This window comes from Equus przewalskii, chromosome 22 (genome assembly GCF_037783145.1).
Source record: "Equus przewalskii isolate Varuska chromosome 22, EquPr2, whole genome shotgun sequence".
Lineage (NCBI taxonomy): Eukaryota > Metazoa > Chordata > Mammalia > Perissodactyla > Equidae > Equus > Equus przewalskii.
In genome coordinates, this window is record NC_091852.1 from 38,467,373 (window position 1) to 38,475,464 (window position 8,092).

The window sequence follows — 8,092 nt, forward strand, 5'->3', positions numbered from 1 at the left end:
TTCTAGACCTGTTGTAAGGAGGGAAACTTGATCTTCTTCCGAGCTCTTATTTGTTATTCATTTCTCAGTTTTATAAAATGTCCAATTTTGCCAACCCTTTGATTTAGCTCTTGCTTCCAAATGGCCTGCACATCTCTGGCCGTTCTCCCCTTGTCCAATTCTATTCATGCCTTTCCATATCCATCTATCGGTTCTAAAGTACCAATGATTTGGTGTCTCTCCATTTACCACCCCCCGTGCCCATGGCTCTTTGCCAATACAACACTTCCATTAGAACACTTACCATTCTTTTCTGTACTTGGTGGTTTATTTCTTCTCTATTTTCCAGGAGATTAGACTTTTTGAGTCTGAACTTTCCATCTGCAGTCATTAGCACAGTGTCTAGCCCTGGTAGGAACTTAAGTATTGCTCATTGAATAAATAATGTGCTAGGAATATGTGCTTTGACAAGCTTCTGAGTGTCAAATTGCAAGGTGTTGTCTCAGCACTATCTGTTCAGAGTTCATCTCGTAAGTTCTCTTGACAAGAATTGGAGCACCTGCTCTATCCCTGAGCACATTCATAGGCCATGTGGACAAAGGAAAGAAAGTCAAATTCAAAGTACAATATAAATTGCTTTCACAAAACTTAAATATTGTTTTAGACATGTTTAGCCCCAATGCCCGAGGGTCTTCTTGCTACTTCTTAGTCTCTTTTCTGCAGTGTTGCATCCAAAAGAATAGAAATCCAACATCCAAAGTCTTTGAAGAGCAATATCGGTCTTCACTGACATGCTTTAAAGAGACAGCCAAGTTGGAAAGTACATCATAAAATTATTCGGTAAAACATATTTAGTTCCTGTTTGAAAAGGGCATGGGAAGAGATGGAAAAGTATTCAATTCACTTTACAAGGCTGTTACAACCTTGATAACAAAGTCAGAAGAGAAAATCATAGGACATTCTTACCTACAAACATGAAGATAAAAATACCATGTTAAAAATTAACAAGTCAAATCCAAAGGCATATTATAAATAAACAACTGGAATTTTCGTGGAAGATTATGAAACTTCAAGAAAGGAAAATCTGTTCATGTAATTCACCATGTTGATATGTAACAAGGAGGAAAACCAAACACTAATCTCAACAGGTCTCCCCCAACTCTGCTTTAATTAAAAAGCTGACCTTAGCCTAGTGAGGCTTGAAGAAAGAGCTTAAATCTGATCAATATTATTTTATCTATTAGGAATGCTTTCTGTTATAAGTAACAGACAACTCCGTTAATAGAGGCTAAAGTAATGAAGGCAGGTGCCTATCCCAATGTGGAAGGCTGTAGGGTGATGGCTGTAGTGTTCGATCAGCAGGTCAAAGCTGTGAGTGTGCTGGACGTGCATCTCTGGACTCTCTTGGTCTCTTACTGATGGGAAAAGGACAGCTATACCAGCCCCAAGCATCACGTCCCTACAAGGGCATCCCCAGTAAGAAGAGAGGAATACGAGCTAAAATCCTCTTGAGAAGCCCCCAGCAGATTCCCCACAAATCTCATTGTTTGGAGTTGTGTCACATGACTCTATCGAGCTTTATTTGTCTTGCCATCCCCACTTTGATTATAGACTTAGGCCTAAAGTGGCAGGAGAACCTGTAAAAATAAGACACAGGGATCACGCTGTTTTTCAAACGGGCAGCTAATTGCCCCAACACCTACATTTCCCACTCGTTTGAAATGCCACTTTTATTATATGCGAAGTTCCACTAATTAAATTGTCTTATCCTCAAAGCATATTCTGCTTTTTGATCTTCTTGTCTATTCTTGCAACAATACCACTTGGTTTTAATTTCTGTAGCCTTAGAGGATCGTTTGATATTTGACAAGTCAAGTTCATCTGTATATTTCTTCCTTGCTCAGATTTTCTTGTAAGTTATTTCTTCTTGATATATTTTATCGTCAGCTTGTCAAGTTTCATCTAAAAATTTTCTTGAGAGCTTGGCCCCGTGGCTGAGTGGTTAAGTTCGGGCTTCGCTTCAGCAGCCCACTGTTTTGCTGGTTCTGATCCTGGTGGTGGACCTAGCACCGCTCATCCAGCCATTCTGAGGCGGCGTCCCACACAGCAGAGCCAGAAGAAACCTACAACTAGAAAATACAACTATGTGCTGGGAGGCTTTTAGGAGAAGAAGAAAAAAAAATAAAAAAGAAGATAGGCAACAAATGTTAGTTCAGGTGCCAATCTTTAAAAAAACTAAAAATAAAAAACCCAAAATCTGGTTGAAATATGGATTAGGAATGCATTGAATTTATACACGAACACAGAATGCAGCGATTAAAATGAATGCAGTAGGTTTTTATGTACTAGTAGAGAAAAAGCTCTAAGATTTATTATTAAGTAAAAAAAAAGCAAGTAGGGCTTGATATACATGGAATAATAATATCTACACAATATACACTAAATTTTCTGTATGTGTAGATATACTAAATTCTGGAGAAAATATCTAGAAGGATACACATTAACTTTTTAGCAATGTGGGATTCAGGGGGATCCTCCAAGAGGTCAAGGGTCGGCTTTTTACTTTTTTGGGGGCTGTATACTGGGAAGTGGAATTACTGGATCATATTGTAGTTCTATTTTTAATTTTTTGAGGAACCACCATACTTTTATCCATTGTGGATAAAATTTTACATTTTACAATTTTCACCAACAGAGCACAAGGGGTCCAATTTTTCCACATCCTCGCCAATGCTTTTTTTTTTATAGTAGCCACTCTAATGAGTGTGAGGTGGTATCTGTTTGTGGTTTTGATTTTCATTTCCCTAATGATTAGTGATGTTGAGCATCTTTTTCAAACGGGCAGCTAATTGCCCCAATGGCTTGTTGGCCATTTATATCTTCTGGAGAAACGTCTGTTCAAGTCCTTTGCTCATTTTTAAATTAGGTTGGGTTTTTTGTTATTGTTGTTACTGTTATGTATGCAAGACTTGTAACACCCTTTTATCCCCTCAAACTCTTGTCCTTTGGCTTTTCAGACATGGTAAGATCCGTCAGGTTCTCTGTATTTTTGACCGGGTCTTTCTCCCCAGCTCCTGAAATATAGAAGAGGTCGTCAAAGATCAAGAGGCATCTGAATTTCTTCATATAATTACTACAACCAACTCAGAGGTGAATAAGTATTTACTAAGAAACTACTACATGCACAGTTAATTACAACAGTAACAAATATCTCAAGCCTGAGTGATCCTATGTGCCAGGCATTTTGCACTCATTACTCATTTAATCTCATAAGTTTCTGAGGTGAAGTACTGTTATTAACCCCATAATTCAGCTGGGAAAATTGAGCCACAGAAATCTCTGGTCACTTGTCCAAGGACCTGCAGTAAACTGTGGGAGAGGATGAGAATTGCTCCTGTCTGCAAGAAATCCATGTCGAAAGCAGAAGACAAGACTAGGGAAAATTAGAAAGAATGCAGTATTCCTAAAAACATTAATTACTTTGTCAACACAACTACTATTTATATGGATTTAATTCTTTACTTTTATTAACAATCTTTAGGACCTGTCTGCAGTACCCTGCAAATAGGATGAGACATTATGAAAGGAGAAGGTGTAATCACCACTCTAAAGGACCAAGTACTTAACAATTATTTGGGCAGAGTTCCTCTGCTCAAAGTTCTGGACTAGATGACTTGGGTTAAAAGGATCTTATATTTCCTTGCCCTTAAGGAACTTAGAATCTTTGGGGAAGACATGAACATGGGAAATGATTAGAGTAATAAAAGATCATCTAGATCAACCAACCATTTTAAAGTGCGCGATTCAGTGATATTGGACACTTTCACAATGTTGTGCAACCATCGCCACTATCTAGTCTCAGAACATTTTTATCACCCCAAAGGGAAACTTCATACACATGAAGCAGTTGTCACTCCCCTTTCCCTCCTCCCTGCCAGGCCCGTGGCAACCACAGTCTGCTTACTATCTCTACGAATTTACGTATTCTGGATATTTCTTATAAATGGAATCATACAATTAGTGACCTTTTGCGTCTGCCTTCCATCACTTTGCATAAGGTTTTCAAGGTTCACTCCTATTGCAGCGTGTGTCAGTACTTCATTGTTTTCTTTGGCTGAATAATATTCCATTGTATGGATATACCACCATTTGTTGATCCATTCATCCAACAATGGGTGTTAGGATTGTTTCACTTTTTGGCTATCATGAATTGTGCTGCTGAGAACATTTCTACACAAGTATTTGAATGCTCATTTTTTATTTCTTTGTGGTATATCCCTAGAAGTGAAGGTGCTGGAACATATGGAAATTTTATGCTTAACTTGTTGAAGAACCACCAAATGATTCCACAGAAGCTGAAACATTTTGCATTCTCACCACAATGTCTGAGGTTTCCGATTTCTCTGCCTCCTCATCAACACTCATTATTTTCCATTTATTTCATTATAACGGACTTTGTGGGTGAGAAGTGGTATCTCATTGTGGTTTTGATTTGCATTTCTCTAATGACTAATGATTTTGATCATCTTTTCATGTTTTTGTTGGTCATTTGTGTATCTTCAGGGGCCCCCCTTGATTGTGTATTCCCAGTTCTTTGTCCATTTGTGTGTCCAACCACATTAGGTTGTTTGCCTTTTATTGTTGAGTTGTAAGAGTTCTTTACCTATTCTGCATAGTAGACCCCTATTGACATATGATTTCAAATGTTTTCTCCCATTGTGTAGATTGCCTTTTCTCTTTCAGGATAGAGTTCTTTGATGCACCAAAGTTTTTAATTTTGGTGAAGTCCAGTTTATCCATTTTTTAAAATTTCATTGCTTATACTTTTAGTGTTTTATCCAAGAATTCCTTGGCAAACCCAAGGTCACAGAGATTTACTTCTATGTTTTCTTCTAAGAGTGTTTTAGTTCAGCTCTTACATTTAGACCTTTGATCCATTGTGGAGTTTTTTCTATATGGTGTGAGGTTGGGATCCAACTTTAGTCTTTTGCAATGTGAATATACAGTTGTCTCAGCATGATTTGTTGAAGAAACTATTCTTTCTCAGTTTAATGGTCTTGATATCCTTGTCAAAAATCAATTGACCATAGATGTATAGGCTCATTCTGGATTCCCAATTCTATTCAATTGGTCTATTTGTCTACCTTTGTGGCAGTATCACACTGTTTTGGTAACTGTAGTGTGTAGTGTGTTTTCAAATGAGGAATGTGAGACTTCCAACTTGGCTCTTATTTTTCAAGATCATTTAGGCTATCGGAGTCCCTTGCAATTCCATATGAATTTTACAATTGGCTTTTTCACTTCTGCAAAACTGGCTATTGTGATTTACCTAGGGATTGTATTGAATCTGCAGATTGCTCTGGGCAGTATTGCCTACTAAACCACCTTAAATCTTCCAATCCGTAAATATGGAATGTTCTTTCATTTATATGGGTCTTTGCTATGGACTGAATTGTGTCACCCCCAATATTTACATGCTGAAGTCTTAATCTGTGTTGCAGCTATATTTGGAGATAGAGCGTTTAAGGTAGTAATTAAAATTAAATAAAGTTATAAACGTGAGGCCCTAATCTGATAGGTCTGGTGTCCTCAGAAGAAGAGAGACACCACAGATCTCCCTCTTGAGCTCACAGAGGAAAGCTTATGTGAAGACACAGCAAGAACACAGCCCTCTATAAGTCAGGAAGAGAGGCCTCCCCAGAAACCAACACTGATGACACTTTAATCTTGAACTTCTAGCTCCCAGAACTGTGAGAAAATAATTTCTGTTGTTTAAGCCACACAGTTAGTGATATCTTGTTATGGCAGCCTGAGCTGACAAATACAGTATTCTTTAATTTATTTCAGCAGTATTCTGTAGTTTTTGGTTAAATTCTTGTATCTCCTTAGTTAAATTTATTCCTAAGAATTTGATTCTTTTTGGTGTTATTATTGTAAATGAAATATCTTTTCTTAATTTCCTTTTGGGATTGTTCATTGCTAGTATATAGGAATACAAACTAATTTTTGAAAGTTGGTCGTTTATCTTATAACTCGACTGGATTCATTTATTAGCTCTAACAGTTTTGTGTGTTCTTTAGTTATTTTCTATAATCAGATGACGTCATCTCTGAATAGAGAGTTGAATTTCTTCCTTGCCAATTTGGATGTCTTGCGTCCTTCACTTTTATAGGGTAATCATCATCAATTAACCATATTAGAAGTTACCGACCCCTATCCTTTGGTTCTTCGGTATCTCCTTGCGGTCTGGCGAATGCTCATTTGCTTCCTGGTATCTCCTCCCACCTAATCAGCATTTGGCTGAAAAATTATGCCATACACTAACCAGAATCCATTTTCAGTTTGAATACTAATGATTATGAGCCTGAGAGGTGGTAATGTGTCAATTCTCTTTCTTTTTCAGAGATATACCACTTGATAACCTCAGTTTTCTTCTCCTTAGGTCAGCTCTCTAGAAGACTATAAACAACCTGAGTACAGACTAAGGTCTTATTCAACTTTTTACCCTTGCACGGAACATCACACCTAATATATACTACAGTGTAGGAGCTCAAATGGTATTTGTTAAGTGAATAAGAATAGTGATGATAAAAAATATTAAAACTGTCATGGAGAGTTTTGAGAGTCAAATAAAATAATGAACATAAATGTATTTTGGAAAAGAAAAGGCATTCCAAAGTAAATTAAGAGGAAGTTAATTTTGTTTAGAGGGATACTTTCTTCAATTTTGTGGTTGAAACGTATAGAATAAAGAATAAGAAATGAGACGTCAAGACCGGTGAAGTGTAGAAAGCTTACTGACCCTCCCTTCCTCAACCTTCTCCACGATTCTCCAGTGTCCACATGTATTGATGGACTTCCAACAGCTTATGTGGTTCATGTGTAAACCTTGATGCATCTCCCGATGTTGGAGGCCCCAAGCAGGTAATGGTGTCGATGTCACGGGGTTTTCTCCTCAGATCTTCCTTCCATTTCTAAGCCCTGTCTTGGGAGTCGCATCCAATCTCTTCTCAAAATGTCCATGGTGCTGTGGCCCATGCTGGGCTGCCCCTATTCTCTCTTCATTTAGGAACTTTGCTTAGGTTACTTAAAGGATCATAAAGGGTTAAGTTTTTATTCAAAAAGTGTGTGCAAGCAAAATTATTTTGTAAAAATTGCTTTTATTTCTCATAACTTAAAAATGAACAGTAGTCATGGACAAAATAGAAAACTAAACAAGTGTTGTATGAACAATAGATATTTAAATACTATAAATAGCATTAATAGTTCAAATAATTAAATACATTGTAAAAATGACAAAAGTATTTTGTGCATTTCTCTGTCCTAAACAACTTTTAAATTACATCACAATATAATTTTATAATAATCCCATACATTTGCTATGACTTATTTTTCATCTGGCATAAAAGTAGAGATGAAGCTTGCACTTTGAGTCTCAGGAAACAGCCATTTAGTCGAGCAGATGAACTGTTTCTAGTTTTCCTGAGGTTTTATTGGCTGAGTTTTCCGGTGAGCTTGTTCATGAAGAGCAAGCACCTTCTGATTTCCACCCTGACGACCTCCCAGGCGCAACCCGCTGTAGTCTTTCTCTTTCAGATACAGACTGATTCTTCGGAAGTACCTCTTCACAGCCAGTGTGGAGTTCTCACTTCCCAGGGCTGACTGTTCCGCCTTCGTCTCCTTCCCCAAACATGTCTCCAGGTCATCCAGCTGCTGATAAAGGCCAAGGAGGAATTTGTCCAGGAGGGTCTCATCCCAAGCGGCACGGGAGCCAGTGGTGCTGAGGAGATGGAAGATGTGCTGGAGCATCTCATGCAGCACAGCTGCGGCTTGTGTCTTCCCAAGCTGGTCCCCATCCACAAGTATCTGAGGAAATCGGAAGTCAGCCCTGTCCTTCAGACACAACAGAGTGGATGATTCTCTCCATTTGACTCAGAAGTGTGATGGTTTCCTGATTGCGCTGTCTCACAGGCGGATGACAGCCCCAGAGGGGGCAGGCAGGGGCAGGAACCCAACATCACCAGGGCCAGCAGCACAGAGACTGGGAGGGCCATTGGGCAGCTGGAGGGCTCTGCAGGGCTGCCTGAGGGGGAGTCTCAGCCAGCTCTGAGGA

At 38.6% G+C, this 8,092-nt stretch overlaps 1 long non-coding RNA gene and 1 pseudogene across 1 annotated transcript in view; one reads left to right on the top strand and one right to left on the bottom strand.

The window, feature by feature from the left end:
• The window catches only part of LOC103567850 (uncharacterized), a 28,501-nt gene that overhangs the window by 14,500 nt on the left and 5,909 nt on the right, over positions 1 to 8,092 (top strand). The window lies entirely within an intron of this gene.
• LOC139078559 (interferon alpha-2-like) lies at positions 7,470 to 8,033 on the bottom strand (annotated as a pseudogene).